The sequence below is a fragment of the Ptychodera flava genome, chromosome 20 (assembly GCF_041260155.1).
Source record: "Ptychodera flava strain L36383 chromosome 20, AS_Pfla_20210202, whole genome shotgun sequence".
Classification (NCBI taxonomy): Eukaryota; Metazoa; Hemichordata; class Enteropneusta; family Ptychoderidae; genus Ptychodera; species Ptychodera flava.
The window spans coordinates 31091072-31104327 of record NC_091947.1 but is presented as its reverse complement, the minus strand read 5'-3'; the positions used below and the strand labels follow the sequence as shown (position 1 = coordinate 31104327).

Below are 13256 nucleotides of genomic sequence, written 5' to 3'. Positions count from 1 at the left end.
ACGGGGCTGAGATTTTGGTCGCTTTTTAATACAGTTTGATTGAAACGCGGTCATTTTCGGCGACTTTGATTAAACAGTTACAAGTAGGGTTCGCGGGGAGGATGGCTGTTACTCACGGCAACCATATTACCCAATCCATCGAGTTAATATTGATTTTGCTCTCCACTTCGGGGAATTTTTATCTTCCCGACGAATTGGAGTTCATCGACTGAATACTAAAGTGCTAAAAATCACGGTTAGGTTGATCATGGATCCAGACCATAGAGCATAGATACAAAAACCTTGTAGTGTGTCGAGTTGCATTCTTGAGACCCATACAACTGTCTCACGACAACATATTACAGTTAGACTGTTGCGTTCCAATGAAATATTCGTCGGCCTTGGGAAGTCCCTCCAACGGATTGCATATGAAGTGTCTGAAGCTCCTGGAGTTAACTCCAAAAAGATTCTTTGAAAAAGAATTACTCAGAATCAGCGACCAAAATATTTGCTTTAAAACTCATCACCAAATTCAAATGTAGCAAGTTACTTTCAAACACTGCAATGTAATGAAAATACCAGTGTAATATACAGTTTTGTCATCTAGTATTTTTAAAATCAAACTTTTATCGTGAACATGAGTGGAACTTATTTGGTATAACTATCTGCAAATATAACCTCATCTACTTTTCTTTTTAAGTTACACACTTATTTTTATGAGTAATTGTAATATTGCGACATTCAGCTATAGGGCACTTACCACTTTTGAGAAATTTGAAAAATATGAAGATCCAATTCTCCTAAATTAGTTCCAATCGTGCTCGTATTACTAAACAAACACTGCTCGTATTACTAAACAATATATATATATATATATATATATATATATATATATATATATATATATATATGTATTTTTTTTTTTTTTTTTTTCAATGTGTATTTCAGAGTATGTTTCTCTACATGTTTCTATGTGTGTTTGTCGATATCCTAAATGTAAGTTTCCATGTATTTGACATATTTAAGGTATACCGTTCAAAGATGGGCAAGTAATTAGGAAGTGAATTTTAGAAACCAGTGTCATGACGACATATCTGATTAAATTCCATTCACGTTTGCGTTCTGACGAAACTGTGTAATCTGGGCAAATATTGACCAATAGCCAAGTCATAAAATCGCGGTTTATAGGTTGGTCAATCCACTGATACTGTAACTAACGAAGTACTGGTCATCCGATTCCTCATATAATGTGAATGATAAGTGATGCTCCATTAGCTCAATTGCACATCGCCTGTTTCATAGTTTGGAACAATGAGAAACTAATACTTGTGCTGTTTTTTGTTTGTTTTAGATCACGAATGTAGAAGATTTCTCATGACTAGATTTTTTTGAAAACTTTTATTTGTGAAGTTCAGTTCAGAAATGATGCTTGTCGTCCGTGGCGTTTCAAACGGGTAGTTTTCCCTCAAACGGAATGTTTCTGACGTACATTTCTTGCTTCATTCTCTGAAGTTGTACAATGAAAAAATCTCTTCATGGTTTGTTCTTTTACTTGTGACTTTTCAGGACGTGAGGCCATTCTGTTAAAATACACGTTAGTGCTCGTTCAAAGCCAAACGTTGACGATACCCCGACGCCTATTCTCGGCTAAAATTGATAACATACATAACATAAATTGCCTGGTGTATATCTACATGTATAATTCTACATGATGAAGAAATTGTGAAATCAAAGCCTTGTGATATCATCGAGTGGGTAGCGCTCTCTGCAATTGCGTTTGTTCAAATTTTAACGTGCCTTTTACGCATCCAAGTAGCGTTTTCCGCACTGAAAATAGATGCTCCGCTTGAAATACATTTTTTTCAAATCTCTTCAAGTGTGTCCTCCTTTTATTCTTGTGATGAACATTTTAAAGCTCACAACAGAGAAGAGCCATTGAATTTAACGATAGGCTGTATATGGCAGTATCCATGCTGATAAACCCCATTCTCAGCCCGGGACATTTAATTTTTCCCATGCTGCCTGTCCCCAATACTACTGAAGTCAGTCACTATTGGCAACATGACTTTGAAAACCGGGATGGATTCTAAAATAGGCATTAGAGGATTTTATTTGTGTATTTGCAGTTGAGTCTCAAATTACCGATCTGGAGTTTTCAGAGAGCCATTTTAATTTATTCGTCAGCCTTCGGCTTTGTCACCATCACCAGTTTTGCAGTCATGCGTGTCCTCCACTCGAAGACGCCGGAGAAGTGACACGGCATTTTAATATTTGGACACTGCGGTGAATGAATTTATATTGTAAACGATAGCGTTTGTTTGCTGAACGGCTCGGCATGGTTGTTCTCGATGAAACCGCTGCACGACGATGTCACGCTGTCCGTTGTCGCTTGACGACAGAGTTAAGTGCTTGGAGGCGCACGTTATTGATTGATATGTGGTGTAGCTGCACAATGCTTCTTTATTCATGACAAGTTGTTTCTCTGTCTTTCTTGTCCCAGTTTTGGATTTTATACGAAGTCTAGAGTAACCGGCGTTATCACAGGACGACAGTGACTGATACGCCATTTTAATCTACTCGCCGCGAGAGGACACAACAGACCTGAAAAACATCGATCCCGCGTGCCTAGGTCCCTACGGGATTGTATCGTCGCCAGCCAAGGTTGTCGACGCTCCGTGGCGAACGCGCGGGGAAATGTCAACAATTTGACATGTGTTGATTCACATCTTGAGAAATTAAATGCGATTAACCTTGCCATGGTCAATGTTACGTTCTTTCCGTAACTAATTAGTCACGTTGTGATCAACGTTTTCGACCTTAAGGCTAAGTTCAATTATGAGTAAGCCGACAACGACCATATGTAAATTTATCTATACAACGAAGCACCATACACAAGATACATCAAAGTTCAGACGAAATATTCAGAGTGACAGCGTGTTTCTTTTTAACGTTATGTATATATATATATATATATATATATATATATATATATATATATATATATATATATATATATATATATATATATATATATATATATATATATATCCTCTCGCGGCGAGTAAGACCGAATTATGAGGAATATTATAAATGGTTTTGACATTTGGAAAAAAATGCCAGCTCACCAGACCCTTATTTCAGTTATTTCCAATTTTGAATGAATTGCTCTCCAGTAATCTTTACACATAAATCTTGTTCATTTATTTTTTTATTAGACCCGTGGCCTCAAACGAATAGAGTTTGGTTTTCTTAAATAAATAAGGTAGATAAATATGGATCAGCCGCAAATAACAAGAAATAAATTGAAGTTGGTACTGCACATGCGCAAAAAGAATGCGAACAAAGGCGGACCTTGAGTATCTTGGCTCATTGGCAGAAACTGTCATCTGCATGCTTATAAGAATTATCAGAAAGAATTTATAAAAGCCAAAGTCAGGTGAGATTGACGGGCTTGTTGGCCGCTAAGGTGCCGGCGAGTCATTCCAAGGCGCTAACGTCGATAAGTAACTTCGGTGTTATCGTCCTCTCGAGTTCCAAAAGTGGAGAGAAATCGATGGCAGTCAGTACGATATCTCGACGAGAACACAAAGGTGTTTTCATCCTCGTATCTAGCTCAAGCCCATCAGGATCATTTCTATTAACCAAGCTTTGGTCGATTTATCTCTCATTTCCGCCAACTTTTGTAAATTGGACTAAAAAGTCGCGGACCAGAAAGGCGACGTGTCCAATTTCGTTTGCGTCACGAGGTTCCATGCTCTTTTTAGGATAAGGAACTTTCAGTCAACTTAAACATATGTGAAAGCACGATTCTCATTTGCTCTCATCGAAAATGTTAAAATTGTTACGTGCAGAGTACTAACACCTACGAATTGTTAATTCAAAGTTGCTATTTTTGACACAAGTTTCCGAGTTGGAGCCCCGTCACACAATGATAACATCACTTATCGTACTGTGAAACACGTATTCCTTGTGAAAGGACAAATTTGTCGAATTAATTTTGTCGTTTCCTTGCCCCGAAGAACACGTATTAACGTGAGCACTCTATGAAAAGTGCTCATTTTAAAGATGACGTGACCTGACTGAAGAAGTTTCACTAAGGCTTATACTTGTCCAAAAGCAAAGGCTGCAGAGTCGCTTGTACAAACCAGTCACTTTAAGGGGTTATACTGCGGTCTAGACGCTTAATTTGGTACTTTTTTTCAAAAGAAAAATTGTACATTTCACGTTTCTCTGCGTATCTGATATTTTACTCACATTCTACTTTTTTACCTAGGTTTCTAAGTCCTGACGTAATTGCCATATCCAAAGGTGCAATATTCCTTGCCTTGAGAAGCATCGTTCTGGAAATATAAGTTATTGACACCTTATAGGACCCTCAGGAAAAACTCGAGGGTCTATGTTTAAACAACACCGTATTGGTGTCATACTACGCTTATGTTTGGCTTTCTAGATAGATACAGAAAATAGAGTTGTAAAACTTTGATATATAAAGACTACAAAACAGGTACAAACAGATGTAGAAATACACGAACAGAAAAAAACAAATGGACTTGTAGCTGTAGAAAGAGATAGCCACACACACAGTGAAGCATTTACCAGCCTAAAGTCAGTGAGGCACACACGCTAACCGACTCTCAACCGATCCTTTTTTGTGATCAATGCAATTCTTGACACATCTTAAACCAGAATATTCTTAGACATATCAAGAAAGCAACACAAGGCACCACAAACTCAAATTTCCGGCTGTAAAAATATATTACAGCTTTACATTCCTTCATATCCACTGGTTATTATTTTTGGAATCATTATGTTCCATATATTGCGCTCTCGATATCAAAGTTGATATGATTTTTGAACGATTGGGTCAAAAGTTTACTCGATACACGCCAGCAATATTTTAACTCTTTCGCAGTAATTGAAATTCCACTCTTAAATCTAGAACATCCCACAAGGTCGCAATGACCAGGTTTCGTCGACTTTAATTTGTATCGATCCTATATCTGAACTAATCACGGGTGTATGAACCCTAGATCCGACAATCTCTGTCAGTTTTCAGCTCGCTGAAAGCGAAAATATATCCAGACAATCTTAAGCTCGAATGATTTTATTGTCTGACGGTATTCTGTTTGGTTCGCCCGTAAATATGCGCGGGAAGTTGTTGTTCGACATATGCACTTTTTCACGTATTGAGCCGTCTTGTTGAGCACGGGCGAACGATTCCAGTGACCTATTCTTTCGTGACGTATATATCGCGGCATTTTGAAGGCCATCACTTGAAATACACAATCAACTTGGAAGTGTTCGCATTTTACTGAAGCATCCCACTTTGGAAGGAAAGGTAGCCAAGACATTTCTTGATAAAATCATATAATATTGCAATATCAGCACAGAAACTTACTTTAGGTTCGGCCCTAATTTAGTGATAATGATGCACATCACATGATCATCATCGACTGTTCATAAATTTGAAACAGCAAATCATATTAGACAATAGTTCGATTAGTAATGTCTATGCATGCGGGTGAGGTGTCACATTCCACAAAGAATCTTGGTATTTTGAATATTGAATTTAAATTATTTTATCTAGGGTGTCACCCGTATATTGCATCTTTTAGCCCGTTTTTGTAGGGGATAATTTCCAAAGCCTATGCAGTGATATTGCCAAGATTGATTAAATGTTTCTGATATCTCGATTTGTGGTGTGTGGCGATCGTTCCAAAATGGCTTCTCCAGAAAAGGGGCTTAAATGAACGAAACACATTTTGGATTTTGTGGTTAATATCATGCTCTGTTGGAAATCATCATCTAAGTTGAAAAACAAGAACAGAATATGTCGACAAGTTCGAACGAGGGAAGTTCCATTAAGGTAGAATGCACCTCAGGGACAGATATTCGGACTATCAAACTTTTACAATTCTTTTCTGAAATACCACTTTGGGGAATTCATTTTAAAGTTCTTGGTGTAAGAAAACTTTTCACCGCTAAGTTTTTCGAAATTCGAAAATTTCATTTTTCTCCATAGAGTTGGCACAGGTCGGGGATGGCGGCCAATTCAAGTTGAATTTTAAATATCTGTAACTCTAGGGTAAATTGTTTCTCTCGTACCTAAATTTGCACGGTGACCTCCGATTTTTATTATTGATTTTGAAAGAGAATGGTTGAAAGATTCTTTAAGAAAAGTTTGAGCAAACGTTTAAGTCTTTCACTTTCGAGACGCATACTGCCAACACGATTGGAAATAATTTGGGATAATTGGATCTTCATATTTTTCAAATTTCTCAAAAGTGTTAGGTTCTCTATAGCTGAATGTTCCAATATTACAAATTACTCATAAAAACAAGTGTGTAACTGAAAAAGAAAACCAGATGAGCTTACATTTCCAGATTAAACCGACACTACTTCACCATCCAATTATCCTAAATTAGTTCCAATCGTGTTTACCTTAATTGTGAAGGAGTAGCCAGCGGAGCTAGTGACGAATTATTTTGTGTAAGCGCGTTTCAACAGCGTCTTTCTTGTTTAACTACCTTGTCCTGAGTGAATAACCATATTTTTCTCAATATTCATCAAAGACAAGTAATAAAAATTCAGAATTCTAAATAGGGGAGAATAATATTATGTTAGACATTAGAAAAGAGATAGAGGACTGTAGGAGCTTACATGTTGCACGGCACGTAGAGAAATAAAACCCACAAAAACTGATTAACTTATATAGTTTTATTTTACATTTTCCAAGGTTCTTTTGTATATTGAGTTTCCATTTTGCTTTCTGTTGAGACCAATGCATCCCCGATGGAAAATTACTTCTCGTAATTAAATAGTGAAACACTAAAAAGGATATTTACGGGGAACCTTTCATGAACAATAAATAAAAGAAAATGCGACGTTGATTAATCATACGTTGATCGGTTTTAAATTTAAGAGAGCGGCCTCTAACGCTTTTAATACAATGCAAAACTGTTATCACACCCGAGGAATTGCAGGGGCGATATTACTCGAAATACTTATGCGGCCAAGTTCGAATAATCATCAAGAGAGGTCAGAGAAAATTGTAAACTCCAATTCACCTTCGTTCAATTAAGGTTTGTTCATGAAATATTTGTCACTTTGAAAGCGTACGATGCCGCCTTCAGAAAGTGCGATGGGAGTGACCTTTGACATCACATCGTGACGAATAATATTTCAGCCGGAAGAAATCCTCCGTGACAGTTTCCCGCCAAAGCTCAAGTCAGGATTATTTCCTATCGTGTACTTGACGGGATGACGTATGACTGTGCAGGCGGTAGAAGTTGCCTGCGTATGACTGTAGACTCATGAACCATATTTGTTTCAAAATTTCATTATATTAATTTGTACTTAAGTCGGCGGTGCCATGTTGCAACATTATTCGGGCCATTAAACTTATCGACAGGTCGTGCGAAACGAAACGCATCATTCGATATCATCAATGAACAACACGTTATCTATAGGCATACATGTCGGCACAGTGTCACGCTGTATAAATAGTGTCTAAGTCTAGCTCAATGTGTAAAGACAATGTAATTCAATATGTTTCCTTCCGCACTTGGGTGGTTTCCTTTTTGGAGATATGTGTTCCAAATTGCACCATCTAGTTGCGCATCTTATCTTATTTTCGGTAAATAAATATATCTCATCATTGCAGTCCGTGTGATGAAGAACCGGTAAATTGCTTGAAGCAAACGAAATACTTTAACTATCTACACCGCACCACATCCTCACTGAGGGAGTACCCTAGATGTATTCAAGTTTTGCCCTCGAACGAGGACGAAATCTGCGTTGTCCACTTACGGCCTCGTTCCCGGGAGATTCACTTGTTTTCAAATGAAGCCTTGCACGCTACTCAGACTCATCCCCATCGTATGAAAGTACGCAGCGCACCCTACAGCCTGTCCTGGTATTTTAAAAAGTGGGACAGCAGTCCAGATTCTCACCAGAGAGAGAGACCAGGAGCATTTTTGTTGAGTGAGTACTGAACACTGAACTAAACCTTTGAAATATGAATGCCGTTTGTCTTTCCTCGACCTCCGTTAATTCCTTGTGTACACTGTCGCAGCAGTTTCTTCAAGGTTAAGCATTTACCATCAGTCAGTGCGGGGTGCAAACCCAAAGCCATTAGCGTTGACGGTGTGTTCTGAGAGTGTTTTCGTATTCCGGATATTAAGCGAAGATCGAAAAGTAGGTCGGTGAACCAATGTCTTGAGCTGCGAAAAGATCCTCGACGATTGGTTAAAGAGACTTGTTCTCGGAAAGACTACCACGCATTAAATTGCCGTCAAATTGATGTAATGACGCAAATAATTCCGAATAAATGCGCGACAACTTCCTACTCTGTTCAAAATACCCAGTGTTACAGGTCTTTACAGAGATATGTTTCCTATTTCACGGCAGCAGCTGTGTCTATCTGCAGCCTTCAGGAAAATGTCGTGTGTGATTAAAAAAAACAACAACCGTGAACTACAGTACCACTCTCTTATGTCGTTGTACACGTGTTTATTTGGTAGGTCTTAAATATTTGCTGATTTCTCATCAGTGATTGCGAACTCTCATTAGTAATCGCTAATTAAACGTAACAAGTAATTAGCAAATATTTAAACACAATATGCCGAGCGGCATATTAGTCCTAAGATAACACGTTGTTGATTTGGCAGTTCAAATAACGGTTGAATTCGAAATGAAGCGAAGCAAATAATATGTTGATTACGTCATTCTCTCGAGTTGAATTAAATTTCACTGCCGTTGATTTTTCTCACAATCAGCGTAATGCAAAGCCAAGGTAATGTAAAGAGTGCGTCTGCAGCTGGACTTAGGCAAGGACCTCATAGCGCACGCGCAAAATCATCCTAGGATCCGTGGTGCTACCGTCAGGCTGTATTTTCGCAAGAACGGCCGATTGTTTTTTTTTTCACGAGATACAACGAGCAATGTTATATTTTGTTGACTTTGCTTCGATACGACACGTAAACATCCATCCATCCATCCATCCATCCATCCATCCACCGATAGATAAATAGATAGGTAGGTCGGTCGGTAGGTAGGTAGGTAGGCAGGTAGATAGATAGTAGATAGATAGATAGATAGATAGATAGATAGATAGATAGATAGATAGATAGATAGATAGATAGATAGATAGATAGATAGATGAGATGGATGGATGGATGGATGGATGGATGGATCGATCGATGGATCGATAGATAGATAGATAGATAGATAGATAGATAGATAGATAGATAGATAGATAGACAGATAGATAGACAGACAGACAGATAGATAGCTAGCTATCTATAGATAGATTGATAGATGGATGGACATACATACATACATACATACATGCATGCATGCATGCATGCATGCATGCATGCATACATACATACATACATACATACATACATACATACATACATACATACATACATACATACATACATACATACATACATACATACATACATACATACATACATACACAATACATTGTGTGAAATCTTTCCGTTTACTCTTTGACTTTCTCTTTATTTTTCACATTTTCTTTGGATAGGAAAAATGCTATGAAACCACGTCATTTTTCCTTATTAAATTAAATTATCCATCAATACTTATTATTTTGAGCGTCCAATGATATAACGCATATAGAGTGGGAAATCTTTGAGTCTCTCGTTAATAACGATAACTTACGCGATGACATGTTATTGATATAATTTAAAAGACCATTTGTCATAAGTTGTCGATTTATTTTTATTTGTCCATGTTAGGTAATGGAACGAGTGCAGTAAAGGTCTATTTTAGACTTGCTTACGCGTTGTTATACAAATCTAACACAAACTGTACAATGCCGCGATATGAAACCGTTGGTGTTTATCAAGCAGAGTTTTCAATATCTGTATGCAGGGCGGTTTCAGTAATATTGAAAGCTAAAGAAGAAGTGATCGCTCAAGTATTGTGATACTAATGGAACATTTATAATAACTTTGAAAGCTAAATTTGACGAAGTGCCGCACCCAAACATTGTGACTTGTCACATCGTTTTTCAGTATTTTTGTTCCGTGTACGGACGACACTTTTTGTGTTCCGTCCCAGGGCATGTAAAGGCATCCACTTTCGACGCACATGCGTCGTGTGCAGTTTCTTGTTGAAAAGTTAAGTGTTAAATAAAAACAGTGCACCAAATACTTACAAACCGAATAACTAAAGTATTCATGGTAAATCTTTGGAATAATATGTTCATTGTCAAGATTCAATTAAATAACACAAGAATAGTCTCCAAGATTTTATTTGTTACTTTGAAATTTAGCGAAGTTGAGACGCACAGAACTTTTTTTTAATTTCCGTTTTGTGCTATTATGTGAGAAATTGTATACATGTCTGTCGTTCCTAAAGTCACGTGACTTACCAAAACGTATTTAAAAAGGTAAGGTGTTAACGCCTTACTGCTGATTTGACTTTTAAGCACGCCAGTAACTACATGTATGTGCATTTGTGAACACTGTTGACAGAAGCAGACAAAGACGGGGGAATTTTTCGGCATTTTTCTCTCGATTGCTAGTTTTCCTGCCCGGTCTATAATACCTGTGTATCGGTAAGTACATTGCAGAACAATCAGTTGACAATCGATTTTTTATCAATTACTCAATGAAGACTGCCATGCGGAGATCTAACCGAATACAGTGCAAAGTCGACATGGACAATTGTCTGTACTATTCCTCTGTACACAATCAATGCTTTCATACAACATTTATTACAAGATGTAAAGAAAGAGAAAAAAATCTTTTTTTTTCATATGTATGTCGCGTAGAAAACCCTAGACGCCAATCGAAATTAAACATGTCATTAAATACGCGTGCTTCTTTGGAACGATTTGCAGGTTTTACTTACAACCCTGTAATAGAAAATCACCCGCCGTTCAATTAATTCATCGACTTTGTCGTTCCCGTGTCGCGCCCAACGCCAGAGCTCGTTGTCTCGCTGACATTGATCGCTACCCAATTCACCTGACAGGAGACGAACTAATCAAAAAAAGGCAGGGTGAAGCAAATCCGCGCCAGACAGATTCATATCGAGATACCGCTCGTATTATTCTAGTGAAATATTTCGCGTATGTCCCCAGGCATTCGGAATGAACACGGTGGTTTTGATAAGAACGCCAGTGCCGCAATCGAAGTATCTTTTGATAACCCACTGGTTAGAGTGCACTGCAGATGTAGGACGTATCATCAAACTGATCAATCATTCAGCTACTGTGGATTCCACACTGCAAAATTTGAACGTTTTTTGAGATCATCATAAAAAATGGCGCCAAAACACAAGTTCTCAAAAAATGGCATAACTTTGAATAACTGTTCCATTATTATAGGCATCAGTTGAATTTTATTGCGTTGATCGTCAAAGGTAATGTTTCATGATTCTTATTCTCAAGTCTATTTATATTAGATATTGACCCAAACAAAGTGTAATTACGAAGTTCAAGTGTTCATTCAGATTGGAAGATCATAAATTCCGCCCATCCACGCATGCGTAAAGCTCCACATGCGTAAAGCTCCGTTAAAAACCCATTGAACGTTGACTGTGAGGTCAGTAAAGTTGCCGAAATTAAGACAAATACACTTGGCAGGGGAATTTTTCGCCCTCTACAATTTACATTTATAAATAGATATGCTTAGTATCTTTGTAGATACACGTTCATAACAGTTACATGGAACATGATATTTCAGGATTGGCTTGCCCTCTTCTGCTCCAGTCATTCATAGTTTGCATGATAAAAGTCAAGGTATTGAGAAGATCTCTGTGATACTGTTGAGGCATATAGTGTACACTTAGGTCATAAGTCTGTAAAAATCCCTAATGTTTTGCATGAGTCTTAGTTTAGCAAGACGATGAGTGAAAATCATTCTATGTGGTTGTTAGATGTCTCCAATCGGATTTTTTAGCTAAAACACACTTTATGAGGTATTCTTTGCTTACTTCACTGATTTAATCAATTTAACCTGATAGCGACAGATCTAGATGAACCTACTAAAATAAAATAATCAAACAAGTATGAAATGCAGCGAGGAGAATTGGCCATCCCTTGATCTCCTCTGGTGTTGTATGGTAACCCAAGAATTGCTGCGCGCGAAAAGATCTCTGAAGCATTTGACTTGTCAGATTTATAACATCCATATTACGAGGATGGGAAGGTTAGTCAATGTCGTTCTTCGACCGATAAAGATGTTCGCTTTCGGTCAAATAGGTGGATATCTGCTCTGCAGGAAATATTTCAAACTAACGAAGCGTAGATCAAATGTTCTGGCAGATGTCGGGCCAAGTTTTGGCCCTTGTTGAACCGCGAAAAGTGTACCTTAGAAAGTCGCTGTCAATTCTACACTCAGAATAAACAATGATAACCAATTTAACGTATAGTTATGAGAACTGGGTCAAAGGGTTTTTAAAGTTGCGTCCGTATGGCGTGGGGAAATATGCCTTCAGGAGTTTACAGTCGCAGCGTATACAGTGTTGCATTTGGCTTTTGTCATATTTTGCCGGCTACTTCATCAGTATGTCGTGGTTTGTAAATTCCTCTTCGATTCCATCCTCGGTTTTGCAGACTCATCTCGTTACTGCAAATCCCCGTCCACCGTCGTTGAATGCATCTCTGAGTCTGCTAATGGATATGTTAAGTCAGGCATTTAATCATTGTGTCATTCCCAACTATTAATGTGCCTCAAAGGCTGTTCAGTTATGAGCGAAATTCAAAATATGTCCGGAATGGAGAGAGGTGACCAACCTCGATTCTCACACTTATATTTAGTCGCTTTTTTTCGACAGAAGCGGCCGTCGATGAGGCATCAATTATATGGCGTGTTGACCTCTATTGATCTGCAATAAGACACAATCTGGTATCCACCCAGTCGAGAAATGTGGTACAAAAGTGGTCTAGTTCCACGAGTTTTTCCCCCGTTTGTCAAGGGCTAGTATTGTAGCCCAGGGTATTGGTAGACAATGTGCCAGGGAATGGGGAATTCTACGTTCTCCGGCCGTAGCTTTCCTTCAAATTGTCAAGCGAATCAAATTATCTGTACAAATCGCTTGGTGTGTTATACATTTGTAGATGGGGACATGTCTGCAGCCGGAGCGTACTCATCCACGGAGAATTACTCTGTTAAAGCAACTGATGTTGTAGATTCTGCAGTCCCGAAGGGGAACAAGCTTCTTTGAATGAGTTGTCTCCCAGCTGTAGTAATGTTTCCCCTTCTCGTTAAAAATATCAATCTCTCTCCGCAACG

The 13256-nt window shown here is 38.1% G+C and overlaps 1 protein-coding gene across 7 annotated transcripts in view; it reads left to right on the top strand.

Moving 5' to 3' along the window:
- The window catches only part of LOC139120631 (D(1) dopamine receptor-like), a 70689-nt gene that overhangs the window by 45948 nt on the left and 11485 nt on the right, over positions 1–13256 (top strand). The window contains exon 1 of one of the 7 annotated variants that reach the window (XM_070685143.1): positions 7808–7962. The exons of the other annotated variants lie outside the window; for them this stretch is intronic. The gene's annotated coding sequence lies outside the window, so the exon portion shown is untranslated. Of the gene's footprint in view, positions 1–7807; positions 7963–13256 lie in introns of those variants that run through there. 7 annotated transcript variants of the gene reach the window in all.